The 16,606-nt window shown below is 38.2% G+C and overlaps 1 long non-coding RNA gene across 1 annotated transcript in view; it reads right to left on the reverse strand.

Moving 5' to 3' along the window:
• The window catches only part of LOC145541865 (uncharacterized), a 542,540-nt gene that overhangs the window by 64,976 nt on the left and 460,958 nt on the right, over positions 1-16,606 (reverse strand). The window contains exons 7-9 of the long non-coding RNA XR_014079366.1: positions 13,507-13,649; positions 6,605-6,733; positions 5,848-5,986 (exon numbers count right to left, since the gene is read on the reverse strand). This is a non-coding gene — a long non-coding RNA (uncharacterized LOC145541865). The remainder of the gene's footprint in view (positions 1-5,847; positions 5,987-6,604; positions 6,734-13,506; positions 13,650-16,606) is intronic.

Raw genomic sequence — 16,606 nt, forward strand, 5'->3', positions numbered from 1 at the left:
GGTTGCCACTTCCTACTCCAGGGGATCTTCCCAACCCAGGACTGAAACCTGTGTCTCTTATGTCTCCTGCGTTGTCAGATGGGCTCTTTACCACTAGCAACACTTAGGGAGTCTTTTTATAAACATATAATTATTGTTTTAAAAACATATACTTTCTGGGTCTGTGCAATATTCTTCCCTCTTAGTGGTCTAAGAAGTTCTTAAACTTCTGAGTAGCAAAGTCCCTAAGAGAACTTACTATTAAAGTCCAGGTATAAATCTTTGAGGCACTTTCAAATAATAATTTCTTTGTACTTTGTTCAATACAAAGGGGTCTATTTCTAGATACTTCCCATAGTTACATGAATAATTAGCCTGCTAAAGCAATTGCACCCTGATGCACATGATACTGCTGTTGGAATTGATTCTTGCACAGCACTGTAGACTCTATTCATTTTGCATCAATCTTCTGATTCAAGTTCTTGCAAGAGTCATAATGGGGTGCTTGGCCTCTAAGGATCAATAGTTGTCTTATGCCATATTCGCATGCTGAGTAATTTTTCCCCTGAATACCACACCATGCCAAAGTGGGTGTCTTAAAGGTTGTACTGGAATAAGTCCTCCTTATTAACTTCAATATCATTTTGTTTCGGTGGCTGCACTGCCTTTCTTGTTACTGGACCTGTGTTGGGGTCCCTTTGCTTTATCTGGATAGGTATTCCTACTGGTTCCTTTCCCTTCAGAAGCAATATTTGTAGTGCATTTTTTGGAAATTGATCTATTCCCTCCCAAGAAGATACAAATTTTGCCTAAGGGTCTCAGGAAATTGCAGTCTTGATAAAGTCATAAAACTTTCCATGACATTCTTCCCCGACATGTGTATAATCAAAGAACACTGCTCATATGATGTCTGGCAGTTGGTATGTTCAGGAAAGATCAAGGAGATCAATGTGGCTGGGCAGGAGTGATTGGCACTGGGGGAGCATGGAATGGGCATCAGTGATGCCTGGTAAGATCCAGGAGATTCAGGTGAAAGGTTTCTGCTGGCCCATATGTCACCTATATGAGACCTAGGAAAAGGTGCACATCAGTCAATACCAGGACTTGTGATCTGATGAGTGGATTTCAGTTTCCATTAGCCACTTCAGCCTGGTGCATCTATATGCAGTGTGGAGCCTATCAAATACATGGAGCACCCCAGGACTTGAATATCATTATAGGGATGCTGGTTTTTACTCTGAGTTAGATGGGAAGTCATTGAAGATGTTAAGTAAATCAATAGGATGACCTGACTTATTTTTTAAAAGAATCCTTTGGACTGATTTATGGGAAATAATGGATAACGGCAGAGGCAAAAAAGCCAGCTGGTGAACTAATGCACAATTTGGATGAAAAATGATAGTGGCTTAGATTAGGGTGTTAGCAGTTGAGGCAAAAATAAACGCTTGAGTTCTAGCAATATTTTGATGGGTAGGTCTTGTAGTATCATGATAGAAAGAAAAGGGTAAATGATAGCTATAAGAATATAGAGTAAAAAGTGTCCAGATTTTACAAAGAAGGGAAAGAAAGTGTAGTCACTCAGTCACGTCCAACTCTTTGCAACCCCATGGACTATAGCCCGTCAAGCTCTTCTGTCCATGGAATTCTTCAGGCAAGAATACTGGAGTGGATAACCATTCTCTTCTCCAGGGGATCTTCCCAACCCAGGGATCGAATCTGGGTCTCCCACGTTACAGGGAGATTCTTTACCATCTGAGCCACCAAGGAAGACTTTACAAAATCAGTCACTAAATAGGTCAATTTGAGGAAATGGCTTAATTCCATTATATTTTAGACTCTGTATTTGTTAGATGAGTATAACATTTCCCTAATTACTATCCTGGAATGGTGTGACATCACATGAAATATTACATGTCAAAATATTTTGAGATGGTAAAATATAAAATGATATTATTACTTGAAAGGTTAAGTACAAGGGATGTTTAAGGGGACCTTCAAGAAACCCTGCCCACACTCCTATCATATTTCCTGTGCTGTGCCAGAGGCCTATAAGCACACAATTAGGGACTTATTTTGGGGGATCCTGATTTTTTTTTGAGTATTCAAAAGTCCCTGCTACACTCAAATATTCATTTGGAGAACAACTCCTTGAGTGATATCAGTTAACACCTCAGTGGGTATTAACTGATAACAGTATAGGAATTTGGCATAGTGGGCACCAGTTTTCAGTGAAGGACACCAGAATGGGTTGATTGGATAAGAGAAGACTCTCAAGTCTAAATTTCACCTGTTTATTAATTTTCTATGCCCCGTGTTCTTTAATAGGAAGAAAGCTATAATTTACATTTTATTGTTTTTGGACAGAGGTCACAAGAAAGAAGGTCAGTAATATACAGGGATGGCTCAGTCACAGTGAATAGATTTAGGAGCAATTTATTCTATATAAATTAAAGAAAAACAAGATGAGAAAACTCTTACTTCTATTGGGAAATCTCCCCCAAATGTATCTAAAATCAACAACCTGTAAGGCCATTCGCCTAAAATGAACAATATATGAGAAAATAATTCATATTCATTGAATTTAAGATTTCTTTTCCTTGATGAATACCTTTCTCGAAAATTTTTTTACATTTAGGATGTGGATGTGATGATTTCAATAGTCTGTATTTGAGAATTAGAATCATATGTGGAAAGTGATCTCATTTATAAAGATCAGACATGGGTCTGATATGTGGTATTCACGTCTTCTAATAAAATGTATAGTAATCATATCTAGCATTTATTTAATGATAGTCGTGTTCCTAGAAGCATATGACAGTGTTCAACTACATGACTGAAACTAGTCACTAAACAGCTCTGGGACATTGCTATCCCCATTTTACAGATGAGGAGACTGAGAGGATTATCAGTTGATATCTCAGTGGAGATGAGTTAACAGGTGTAGAAAAACTTGCCCTATAAGAGGGCTGGTAGCAGAGGAAGGCTGAAAAACAAGGAAACTGTGAACAGGCATTTAATTGTAGGACTGAGATTAGAACCTAAATCATTTTTACCCTACTTACCACCAACTACTTTGTAATACTGTCTTCAGTGTAACTTCTTTTGATGAGACATTCTTATTAGTGTCAGCCATAATTTAATAACTTTAAAATATGACTTTATGTATGATCTTGATAAGTATTCAGAAGAAAGTCAATTTTAACTCCTTTCCTATAATATACTCAATAATGTTTAGTATTGGCCTTGCAAGAAAACCTACTCAATATAAAATTTCTCATTATTCGTAATACCAATAGCATTTTTAGTTCTTAAAAAGTTAAAAGAAGATGTGTTATAACTACTTATTTATTTAGCAATATTTATTAAGCACCTATTGTATAACAGACACTGTTCTGGATGTTGGGGTAAACAAACAGCCATAATCCCTGTTTTATGAAGCATTCCTGCTAACTGTGAAAAGCCAAACCATACAAAGAAACACTAAACTCTTAGTAGTATTAGGGAAGGTAAATAGATCTGAGGGCCAAAACAATGTGCAATTGCAGTTAATTAGACTCTAGAGCCTCAATTATGAGCCTTCTTTGGCTTTAAAAGTTGTTTTAGAAGTGACTGTTCAACTTCTCCTAGTGGCAAGCTTAGGGCCAATTATTGGAACTGGGAAAAAATGATGTCAAATGGGTTTGAATAAATACCCAGTTTAAGTTGACTGAAAGATCTGAGGAGTTTCTTGGGAAATGTAAAGAAGGTCTCAGAAGTTTCTAGAGTTCTGTCTTGGCTTGTGCTATGATGACCATATGAAGCCATGTGCTGTGTTGATATGCACAAATATTCATGGATCTTCTGGATTCCTTTCTTCCTTGAGTCTGTGCCTCACTAACAGCCCCATTCACTACCCTCAATTTTCTCTGATTTCTCTAAGAGGAAAAAAACAAACCCAGAAAAAAATCTGTGCCTCATAGAAGGGAATTCAGGCCAGCAAATATAATTAGTGATACCACAAAGTGAATTATAACTATAGAATGAATTCCCATATCTCCAAAATGTGGAAGATTTAAAATGCTTAACTAGCTTTTAGGGATACTCTGAAGATTCATTAATGGAGAGCCTTGAGGAAAAGTGTTTATAAAGCACTTGAAAAGGATAATTACAATGAAAGGCACATTTAGCAGGCATGTAGAATGTAGTTTAGTTTCCTTTGGTTATAAAGCTCATCACTGTACATAAAAACCCAGATTTTTGCATGAATGGATAAACCAGCTAGAGGAACTCTTGACAGTCAGTTCTGTAAGATATTATATTCAGTAATTAATTTTATAATAACTGGTTCACACATATAAAGTACTCTATTTGCATAAAAAATTACTGCTTAAATGACAAATCAATTATTGCACACAAAGTCAATTATTATACACTTGTTTAAAATTGAATATCATAATTAAAATTTGAGTAATTTGCTGTTTTTCCTACTGCAACACAGTACAGTAATTAGTATTCTAGTTCTGTGAGATTAAGTATCTCCAACAGTCATTAAAATAAAAATCCCTAAATCTAGTGTATAGCAAATGCATGATAATAGTAATATTTCAAAGAGGATTTTTTAAATAGAAATTATCATTGAGCCTCCTTCTCCTTTCTAAACCTTATAATAGAGTCCACATGGCTACTGGCTATTACCCTTTTTCCTGAAATAGAGGTGGAGGTAACAACTGAGAATGCAAAGCTGGAGAGTAAGCATCTTTTTGATCAAATTCACCTATATGAGGTAATTGTAATTCTTAAAAAGAGAGTAACTTTAATTCTTTAAAAAGTAAAAATGGGACTTACTGGTCAGTTTTCTAACTGGAACATGTAACTCTCAGTGAACTAAACATAAACACAGCTTAATTCCACAGAAATATATGCAAGGGTAAAGCATTCAGATAGGAGCAGAATCATCAGGAGTGGGTGGAGAAAAGAACCTATGAGGAGCTATTAATGAGCTCTCACTCTGAAGAGGCCCACAGGCCCACATGGCCTTATGGATCAGGCAAGTTGCAGGCATTCACAAATCTGTTTCTCTCTAATTCTTTTCCATGAGCAAAGTACACACTGAATGTTAATTCTAGCTCCCAATTTTATCCAGAATCTGACCTCTTTCCACCTCCTCCACCCTAGTCCAAGCCACCATCATCTCTCACTTGAATTAACATATTAGCTTCTAATTCCCACCCTATGCCTTCTTGTATTTCAACAAAATAGCCAACATGGTCCTTTCGAGTCATAACTTAGATGAAGTTATAAGCAGATAAGTTGAGCAAATAACTTCATTCAAAGTCCCTGATGTCTTTGCTATGGGGGACAAGACTCACCTGACCCAGCCTAGTAGTGATACAAGTTATGAAGAAAAGTGAAGCAAGGTAAGATGTTGCATCATGTCCAAGGTGCTATTTGAAAGGAGATGGTGAGGGAAGCCCTTTCTGAGGAAGGGCATTTGAGAGGAGCCCTAAGTGGAACATGAGAGTGAACAACAAGTCATCAGGGAAAGAGCCACCGGATGAAAACTACTGGGCAGATCAAGTAGAGATTGAGATTAATATATTGAGGAAAAGGAGGACAGAGGCCCTGAAGAGTGAGGGGTGAGTTTTAGCCAATCATGTCAGAGAAACAGCCAGGGCCTGGTTTTGTAAGATGGTTGGATACTTTTTCAGTGTGCTGGAAAGCCATTGGAGAGTTTTTGGTAGAAAGAAGAGTGATTGGATGTGACACACATTTTACAAAAAAAAGATCACCTGACTGTTGGATGGAAAACAGACTGAAAAGGGGCAGGTGGAGAAGCTAGGAGCAGAGTCTTATAAGGGAGAATTATATCCAGTGGTGGTGAGATATTACCTAGAGCTCCTTGGTAATGTTTGAGAGATCAGAGAGAAGGTCCAGATCCACCAACCATCCAGGGAATGTGAGAGCAGAACAACATGGGGCAACACCTCTCAGCCCCACCATCACCTCTCAGCCCATCATCACACTCATTCTGAAAGTTCACAATAGATGCCTAGTGTTTAATACATCCAGAATTAGTCTTCCTAGTACTGAAAAAGAAAAAATATTGTAACAAGAAATACAGTATTTTTCAATCTTTCAACTGCAAAGAGAGTAAAATAGGATCAGCAGAAATAACAGACTCAGGTCCATCCCTTCCTCTGGGAAATATGTGGCCAGATTAGCTCCATGAGTCATTTATGTTCACATAAATAAGACATTCAGAGAGGAAGTCATCTTTAACCCCAAAGGAACAGTGAAATGAGTAACATAATTGGTCACTGTAGAAATCTATTTTGCCTTTCACTGTCAAATGTATAGTTTTCTTCTTTTTCTCTACTATTCTGTTAAATATAATTAACACAGAGGTTTTATTTTACAATAAAAATATGCCCTGATACGCTGCATCAACTATACTAATTTCTTCCATTATAATTAATCATCTAGTATTTGAGTCTGTCATCTATCTGTAGCATAATTCCATTGACTGTGACCTACAGAGGAAATGATGAGTTAATAAAATTCATAAGTCCCTTGGACTCACTGGACTAAAGCTATCAAAAACTGTGGTATGAATGCTTTTGTCCAAATCATACTTTCAAGCGTCTACCTATCTGAAATTTCATGAAGCCTCCCCACTCCAAGTGTTCTTGATTGTTTCTGGAAGGGCCTGTTGTTCTCACGGGACTGGAATCCTTAATTTGGTAACAGGTCCTCTCACTTCCAGGAAATTCATTCTCTATGGATTGAAAAAAAAAAAAAGAAAAAGTATAGTGTAGCATTTACCAGCTCAGGCTCTGAATTCAGACTGCCTGGATCTGAATTCTAACACTGCCATTTACTAGCTGCATGACAGCGTACAAGTTACTTTATCTCTGTATGTGTATTTCTTGATTTATAAAATAAGGATAATACTACCTTCCTCCCTCCTAGTAATTATCACTAATAATAGTCTTATGGCTTGTAGGACAATGTCTGACAGCTGATAAATGATTGATAAGTGTTAGCTATTGTTACTATGAGACTTCCCTGGTGGTTCAGTGGTAAAGAATCTGCCTACTAATGCAGGAGACATGGGTTGGATCCCTGGGTTGCAAAGATTCCTTAGAGAAGGAAATGGCAACCCATTCCAGTATTCTTGCCAGGGAAGCCTGATGGACAGAGAAGCCTGGCATGCTGCAGTCTGTGGGGTTGCAAAGAGTCAGACATGACTTAGTGACTAAACAACATTATTTTCATGGACTGGGGAGAGGAGATGGTTTCAGCCCCACCACTGCCCAGTCTGAAGATGTGTGTCTTGTGAATGCCAATGTTTAGACCCAGCATCCTGTATCCAGGTGTTCCACAGCTGCCCTTATTCAGTGCTGAGATCTGGGCAAAGGCAGGAAGATTAACTCTCTCTTTTAAACTCATGGTCAGGCCCTATCTCCTTGGCCCCAAACAAACTAATTAGGTCCACTATCGTGTCAAGTTCCTGGCCTGTGGGATCTCTTTCTGGTCTTTTCTCCTCCCTCATTTGAGTGTTAAGGTCCAGACTTTGTGCTTAAACAGAGAGTAGACCTCATACAATCAGATCCTTTCATTCTCCTACTGGCTCCTGCAAAAAAGAAGGATAATTCCTCTCCCTTCCCTTAGTTACTAAATAAATATTCCCGTATTTAACATTCAAACATGAAAAAGGAAAGAGGGAGAGAAGTATTTTCTACACCATCAATGTCTGGATCTAGTTCAGTCAGCCTGATGTGCTCTATTATGTTGGAGTTTTATCTACCCAGTGGGGTCAGATTCAGATAGCCCAGGGTTACCTGTTTTAAAAGATATATTGTATCATATACCTTTTAAAACAGGTTTAAGTGGGTTTAAAAATATAGAGGTCAAATACCTATGGCTCAAATGTAATAAAAATCTTATTTCTTACTCATGTAACAGTCCACGGTGGATGTAACTGTTGGGCGGTTCTCCTCAACTTGGCAATTCAGGGAGTGACCCAGATTCCTTTCTTTTTGAGGCTTTGGACATTGTTATCATCTGTATCTAGTTTTCTAAAGATAAATGGAGCAAAAAGGAGGCATGCTGCTGCTGCTGCTGCTGCTGCTAAGTCGCTTCAGTCGTGTACGACTCTGTGCGACCCCATAGACGGCAGCCCACCAGGCTCTGCCGTCCCTAGGATTCTCCAGGCAATTCTTGCCTGGAGAAAAGGAGGCATGCCTGCTTCTAAAAGCCTTAGTGCAGAAGAGCCCACATCTCTTCCACTGTGAATTAATCACATGGTCACATCTAGCTGCAAGGTTTGTCACAGGCATTCCCTGGCCATGAAGTCACTTCCCAGCTCCACTTGTATACTACAGAAGGGAAAAAAAAGTCTTGGTGGGCAGCTAGCCACCTCTATAAATACAGAAAACAACTTCACATGATCATAGTCACTTGATACTAATCAAAATACAGAAACTTTTGAATACTTCTAAAGTGGAATACTTCAGAACTGACTCACTCCAGAAGAAAATTAAAGTATAGCATGAATTAGTATGAGGTGAAATGAAATTTTTTTAAAAGGTGTAACTTTAATCAGTATATGTTTCCTCCTACCACATTCTCTGCAAAAAATTATGGTTCAACTAAGAGAAAATATTCACTGACAAAGATTATTAAATTAAGCCTTCATTCTAGAAATCACTTTTAGTAGAATTTAACCTTGGTTGAAGAATATAGAAGTAAAAATAGAGAGCTAAACACTTTGCTCCCTCATCTTTTTGTTGTTGTTCTTTTACCTTTTCCACTATCCAATAACCAACATAGAATTCACATAAAGAGTTTTCTTGCAAGGATGGAAATGATAGTATGTACCTCATGGTGCTCATTAGCAATATTTTAAAGACTATTTTTAACCTTAATAAGCTAACTCAATTCATGCTCAGGGAGTTGCTAAAATTCAAGGATTTCAAAGTGTTAAACAAATACCCCTGACTCAGGAGGCATCTTTTTTTACATTACTAATGCATTACACATAAGCTTCCTAATATTGGTGCCACTGTGCAAATAGTACTGTCACTGAGAGCCACGTTCACCTTTTGTAAACAAATGATTCAATTAATAAACCTCACCAGGGAATAGTACTTTTGACTTAAAGGTTGCCTTTCTAAGATCGCTTTATAAAACAGCTTTCACTTTCCTGGAGCTTATGACCTACATGCATTCAAGGATTTGCTAATGAACTGCTCAGCTGCTGAGTTGAGTAAATAGAAAAGGCCATTTCTCTTTGCTCTTTTCACACCTTCTAATTGGAAGAAGTATGTTTTGGTCTGATTCATACTTTTACTTGTATGTGTTAGAAACTTGTGTGAATAAGAATTTGGTTAAAATTCTACAGGCAGTAGGGATCATATTTTTTAACATGGTCAGTAGAGTTGCTTTAATTCTATAGGACGAGGATTAATAGATCATGAGTGACATGATGGATTGGTTTGAGAATTACATTCCAAGCTGTGTGAGTTTTAACTCACAATGTGTCTGTCCATGTTTCTAAAGCAATTATTTTCCAAGTAGAATGCACAAGGTGGCCCAAGGAGGTTAGGAGAGATTGTATCAGTCAAGACTCTTTCCAGTTGCAAGTGATAGAAACACTTCTCAAAATGTTATTGAGCACAAATTGGAATGTTCCTGCTCATGCATGTGAAATGTCGAGGCTTTGGGCTGATTGCAGGCAAGGTTAGTGTATCACTGGGTGTCTCAATACAATAGCTGGCACACTTGTATTAGAATAACAAGAACGTTTTATTTGCACAAAAACTATTATGAAATCGTGGGAATAGTGAATGAAAATGAGCTGGTACATTAACCCAGGTTTTGTAAGAGCACAGCTATTACCACCTCTAGGCCCAATGATATGAGAGGAGGGAGACGTTACTAGAACCTGGGAGGAATCTTGACAAACCAGCCTGAGACAGTTCTGCAGAGAAAGTGAAAGTACCTCACCTTACTCTGCTGGCGTTCCTCAGTGCCCCACCCCTCTGGAAGCCAGAAGGCACTCAAACGTGCACCTACAGGTCAGACACTGAGGTGGGGAGCCAGTGGAGAGAGGTGGAGAGTAGCTTTGAAAATGAAATCAGAAGTTGTCCTGAATACCTAGATATGACACCCTCAGATCTAGGCCTCTATCCACTAGACCTTTTTATTCTCCATCATCACTAGATATGCTTCTCCCATAGTAGCATAAAGACACCAGTAGCTCTATGCCTAACTCCTATCAGCCTGGCCAGCCCTGAGAAGGTCTCTTTGCCCTGAGAATTGAACATAAGTCCCCAAATTGGCCCACAGATCCTCCCCTGAACCAGTCACTCTACAGACAAAAGAGAGAATACACTGACAAGCCAGCTTTTCATTATGTGCCAGACTCTGGAGCTGAGATGGATTTCAGCCATACTTGAATCACATGAATTGGGTTAAAGAAGACTGAATCCTCAAAGGGAAAGGCAAGATGTTATGATCAGAAGATAAAGGGGAAATTGATGTTGAACAGGAAGCAACCCACTGAATAGATATCTATTTCAAGAACCAAGGCCGGAAACAGGGTATGAACAAATACCCTCAATGTATGAGTTGAGCTCATCTCCAGTTACCTTTTGTTTCTTTTGACAAGATGATTGAAAAGCAGGTGGCTCTTTTCTTGGGTAGACCCACTAGAGAATCTAAAGACTTAGTCTTTCTTATCTCTTCTGAGACTGTCTCAGTTCAGTAATTTAGAAGTTATTCTTCTCTTGAATGGAAAATGACTCTATATTCCCACTAGAGGCATTCTCAATGAGGGGAGGTGATACATTCTTCTCAGATTCTTAGCATGGGGTCTTTGAGATTATAAGGATTTTAGTTATATACCTCTTGTGAACACCTGTAATTATACATGAAATACATTATTTTCCATTTTTTTTAAGTGGAAGAGTCCATAGCTTTTCTTAGGTTCTCAGAGAGATGACCCCCAAATAGTTAACAGCCCCTGATGTCTTACCCCCTTTCATGAATAAATATCCTTTCTGATAGCTCATAGCACCCCTAGAGAGCAGCTATAAGAATACTGCATCAAGATCTGAGTTTCAGAGACTCTAGACTGCTGTTTCATCTGGTTTCCAAGTTGTAAGAAAACAGGCCTACTCTATAAAGAGATAGCCATATTTCTAAAACGAGAAGAAAGCTTTTTATTATAAAATACCAAAGTAAGTCAGCTACTTAATAATGATGGCCCTAAAAGTGATGGTGGTTCTAGCAGTTAGCTGTATAATGAAAAGTTCTAATAAATATCCAGGGTTAGTTCTATTTTGAAAAATAATTTTTTTTTCTCTTCCCATTAATTGTGTTTATAAATACTATATAGCGTATTGGAAATGCCATGTAGTCCTATAACCAAAACACTTTTTCAATCTTGCTTGAACCAGATTTTTCAAACTTATTTGATCACGTAAACATTTTTTCTCACTAACTCAAATTTATTATCTGGCAGAGCTAGTTCTATGTGCCACACCTTTGGGAAAACAATAAGGCAAACATTTACCAGGACCTATTCTAGATTCAAATTTTTGTCACTTTTTAAGAGAAGAGGAACAGAGATGTTGGAGAGGGGAAATGACAATTAAATAATTCCATTTCTACTTTAATATTTTTAGTTATTGTTTCTAAGCCCAGTTCCGTCTCTGGGAGGTAAACCATACATGGAAGCGTCATAGCTTAAGCAAAGCCTTAGTTTCTACATGGGAGAATTTACTAAAAATATTGTATCGTTCATGGCTGAGTATTTAAGGGTGAAAGGAAGAGAGTACCTACCTCCAGGATGCTAAGCAAATACATGAATGACTTCAATGGAGCACGGAACAAAGTCTCATTAGTAAAGTATGACATGATTTGATCTAGGAGTGCAAAGCAAGGACAGCATACATCTCGGCCCCAACTTTACATGTGATTAATCCTTGGCATAACTCTGAAGTCAGTAATATTATCCTACTTTCACATGTGATGTGGTAATTCTCTGCAATAGATAGCAATAGAGCTGGGATAGGAATCCAGATCTCTGTGGATCTGGAGATCTGTGAGATCCCCTATAGCCTATCTCCTCACCATCACGTACTGTTCTGAAAAGATCCTGAAAGACAGGGATAACTTGTTGCATGAGTGAAAGTACCTTCAAGAAGGATAAGAAAAGCATGGGTTGGTCAAAAAGTCCTGTTCTTGTACACAACATATTCCACAACTTTAAGTGGGAATTTGTTGTCATTGTTATGGGTACTGTTATTTATGATAAACCCGGAAAATAAGAAACTACAAAAATAATTTTCTCAGACCTATGATTATCTTGAACAATAGAGAGTCGAAAACTATCACTAGATTCTGCAGTCTGTACTGGATTTGTAGACCTGTGCTAATTGGCAAGAAAAAAATGAATTTAACAATCATTTCCCATGGGAGAGACCCAAATGAGGATCTGTGCAGTGGTTTTACCTGCTCTTCAAGATGCCTGCTATGTCTTTGACATACCCTTGATGCCATAGCAGTTTCTCTGAAACTTATTAATGTCACCAGGCAGACAAAATTAGCCTAAAATGAGACAGTCTGGGATCTCCAAGAGGCTGCTGAAGCCATCAGTCTAAAACAACTGCCAATGTGGTTATATACCTCTGCCCCATGAGGGATACAGAATAAACATACAACAGCAGGAGTCCAAATGGCAGCTGAAGAGCAGGTGGAACAGAGAAGCTTTCTCAGACACTGCAGCCCAATATCACGTGGTGTGGCAGAGCTGGGAACGAATTGGAAGCATCCCTGGCAGACAGAACAATATGGCACAGAGTATCACAGATGGAGTGACTTTTTGACTAAAGGTGTCAAACAGACTGTGAGAAAATGAAACAGACCCTTAGATGGTAGCTGCAGATGAAAATGAAAGGGCGATCTTTCTGTGTCTGCAGCAGAGAGAACACTGCTTTGCATTTTTCAGCATCAGCAACACCCGTATATCCAGACTGTGAGCACTGACAGGATAGACTTTTTAAGTTTTTGAAAGATTTGACTCACCAGAAAAATCCTTAAAGAATATAGAGCCTTCTAGCATTGTGATTTCCTATGGCTTTGTGTGCTCAGTGCAATCTAACCTCCAATTCATACTTAGTGTAAAGCATGCCATTGTATGAAAGTTTCTATCTTTAGACTACATGGGCTTTTTCTCCCAGTGAAAAGATAAACGGGACAAGATGGGGGAAGGGGCAGAAGTATCTTCAAATGTCATTACATAAATTTTTTAAGAAGAAAGTAGTGGGGTTTAGTTGGAAGAAAATAAAGACGTTTTTTGAAGTAAATTGAACCCAAATGGGGACAAAGGGTCTTCACATATTTAAAAGATTATCCTGCAAAAGACAAATTAAATTGTTCTTGATTCGAAAGACCAGAAGAAAAATCAATGGAAAGAAACCACAAGGAAACAGATTTTAGTTCAGTACAATGAAGAACTTTCTAATTATGTTTCAAACTTACAGAATAGATTGCAGCGCCACTTGGTCAGTGATGGGAGAGCCATCTGGGATGATAGAGCATAATCTCATTATTGACTCAGAGGTTAGAGTAGATGTTCTTTTTTCTTTTTTGATCTCTTGTTCCTCCTACTGGATTGTATACTCCTTGAAGATAAGAATGGGATATTCTAAATATTTCTTATTTCCACACTTAACAAAGAACCCTGAACATAACAGCCTCTCAAAATTTATGATTCAATTAAATTTAAGACTCGCATCATCTTAAGACTGCTATGACATAAAGAGTTCAAAAGTATCCATTTAATTCAATCCAGCTACATCAGTCCAAAAGTGATCAAACCAACAGCTTAGAAAATTACTACAATTTCTAAGACAATGTGATTCTCAAAAAAGTGCTTAAAATCAGTTCACATTATTTGTATTAGGACTAATGTCAGATGATTGACAATATTTCTTACCTTCAACCTATACTATCAATAGGATATAACTATTTGCATGAGAGGGTAAAGTTGATACCTTTACGGGATTCACAAGAGTTAAGTAAAAGTAAAATCAGACCACTGTCAATACTTTATAAACTCTAGCCATTCGTGCATATCCTATTGTTTTAATTTGACTAAATCAAATTATTAAGAAATTCCAGTTATATTCTTTAAACACTTCATGTATGTTTGAATGACCCACTTCAAAATATCATGTTGACCTTTGGAATTCTCCAGTTGAGTCCATCTTTAAAAGTACGGCACTGACATTTTTGTCTTAACTGACCTTTCATTAAGGTCACCGCTACATTTAATATAATAAATAGAGGAGAATTAAGAGCTAATCATCACTGCCATAGTCCAACATTGAATAGACTGAATTATGTGCTTAAAGAGAGGAATTGATGATTATTGGGAAACTGTGTTAAGGAAATTGCTGCCTTGAAAAAGTATTTCAGAGAAAAAGTATTTCTGTGAACAGTTTTCCTCCTCCAGCATAATTTTATTTTGATAAAATACACCCATAAATTAGAGTTGTCTTTTAAAGATTCATACTTGGACTCTGATTTAACTGTGTCAGACTTTATTTTTTGGGGCTCCAAAATCACTGCTGATGGTGATTGCAGCCATGAAATTAAAAGACGCTTACTCCTTGGAAGGAAAGTTATGACCAACTTAGATAGCATATTAAAAAGCAGAGACATTACTTTGCCAACAAAGGTCCATCTAGGCAAGGCTATGGTTTTTCCAGTGGTCATGTATGGATGTGAGAGTTGGACGGTGAAGAAAGCTGAGCACTGAAGAATTGATGCTTTTGCACTGTGGTGTTGGAGAAGACTCTTGAGAGTCCCTTGGACTGCAAGGATATCCAACCAGTCCATCCTAAAGGAGATCAGTCCAGGGTGTTCATTGGAAGGACTGATGTTGAAGCTGAAACTCCAATACTTTGGCCACCTCATGTGAAGAGTTGATTCATTGGAAAAGGCCCTGATGCTGGGAAGGATTGGGGGAAGGAGGAGAAGGGGACAACAGAGGATGAGATGGTTGGATGGCATCACCGACTCGATGGACATAAGTTTGGGTAAACTCAGGGGGTTGGTGATGGACAGGGAGGCCTGGCGTGCTGCAATTCATGGGGTCACAAAGAGTTGGACACGACTGAGTGACTGAACTGAACTGAACTGAAGGAGCTCACAGGGATCCCTGTCATAGCAGAGACTTGAAGCATACTCTATGAAAACCTGTTGTGAGTGCTCATTGAAAATATGAGTGGCTCTCCTAACCAAAGGGAGTAATCAAATTGCTGTCTGGTTTTTTAAAAAGGAGGAAAATGAAGAATTGTTAAATAATGAGGAAATATGCTATGTGTGCAGTATGGAGCATATACTTGGAGCTATTTAAAAAATCCTTTGTGTAAAATGAATCTCAATCTAATTCCAAGTATGGAGGGCAAGCATGGCAAATCCAATGTAGCTACAAGGCAGTTTACATTGTATCTTACCAATGTTCAATTTAAGAAAAGATTGAAGAACATCAGGCTGCTATAAAAACAATTTGTGGCAGAATAAATTTGGTACTTGCCAACTGCTTCTAGAGACAGCCACTTTCCAACAGAGCCAGGATGTCACGAGATGTAGGTTATTGGTACTCAAGCAGAATGAGTATTAGGCATAAAATTAGTTCGAAAAATAGACTTACAAAAGTATTAAATGTTTGAATGAGAGCAATACCTACTATTTAAATGGTATTTAAATTTTGTTAACTGAGAATCGGTAGTGAGACAAGTTAATTTTTTACTGAAGATTAAAGGATTTTTTTTTTTCTGTCAGATTTTTGCTATGGCAGTCTAAAAAATAATGGGGCTTCCCTGATAGCTCAGTTGGTAAAGAGCTGCCTGCAATGCAGGAGACCAGGTTCAGTTCCTGGGTCGGGAAGATCCCCTGGAGAAGGAAATGGCAACCTGCTCCAGTATTCTTGCCTGGAGAATCCATGGACAGGGGAGCCTGGTAGGCTACAGTCCATGGGGTCATACGAGTTGGACATGACTGCGACTAAACCACCAGCACCACCAAGAAAAGACAGTCAACACCTATGAATTAAGCTTGTCTATGTTCTTTGTAGGGCTTCCCTGGTGGCTGAGATGGTAAAGAATCCGTCTGCAATGTGGGAGACCTGGGTTTGATTCCTGGGTTAGGAAGATCCCCTGTAGAAGGAAATGGCAACCCACTCCATTATTCTTACCTGGAGAATCCCATGGACAGAGGAGCCTGGCATGCTACAGTCAGTGAGGTTGCAAGAGTCAGACACAACTTAATAACTAAACCACCACCACTGGTTGTTTTAAAGATTAAAAGAGATATATGTATGTAAAGCTTTTAGAATGGTGCCTAGCATTTAATAGATAATTAGTAGAGTTAGCTACTGCCATTACTATTATCATCATCTTCTTTTTCATTATCAGCATCATGTGGTTTGAAGTTCATTTTATTCATTCTCTTTAACTTCATTTTCATCCCTAGAAATGTGACGTATTTTATATTTCTTTTCACAAAGAGTAAATCAAAGGATCATGCTTGTTGGGAAATCAACATGGACTTTAGAAAGCATGGTGGTGGTGCT

This window comes from Giraffa tippelskirchi, chromosome 3, assembly GCF_054371585.1.
Source record: "Giraffa tippelskirchi isolate mGirTip1 chromosome 3, T2T-mGirTip1v1.2.pri, whole genome shotgun sequence".
NCBI classification, from domain to species: domain Eukaryota; kingdom Metazoa; phylum Chordata; class Mammalia; order Artiodactyla; family Giraffidae; genus Giraffa; species Giraffa tippelskirchi.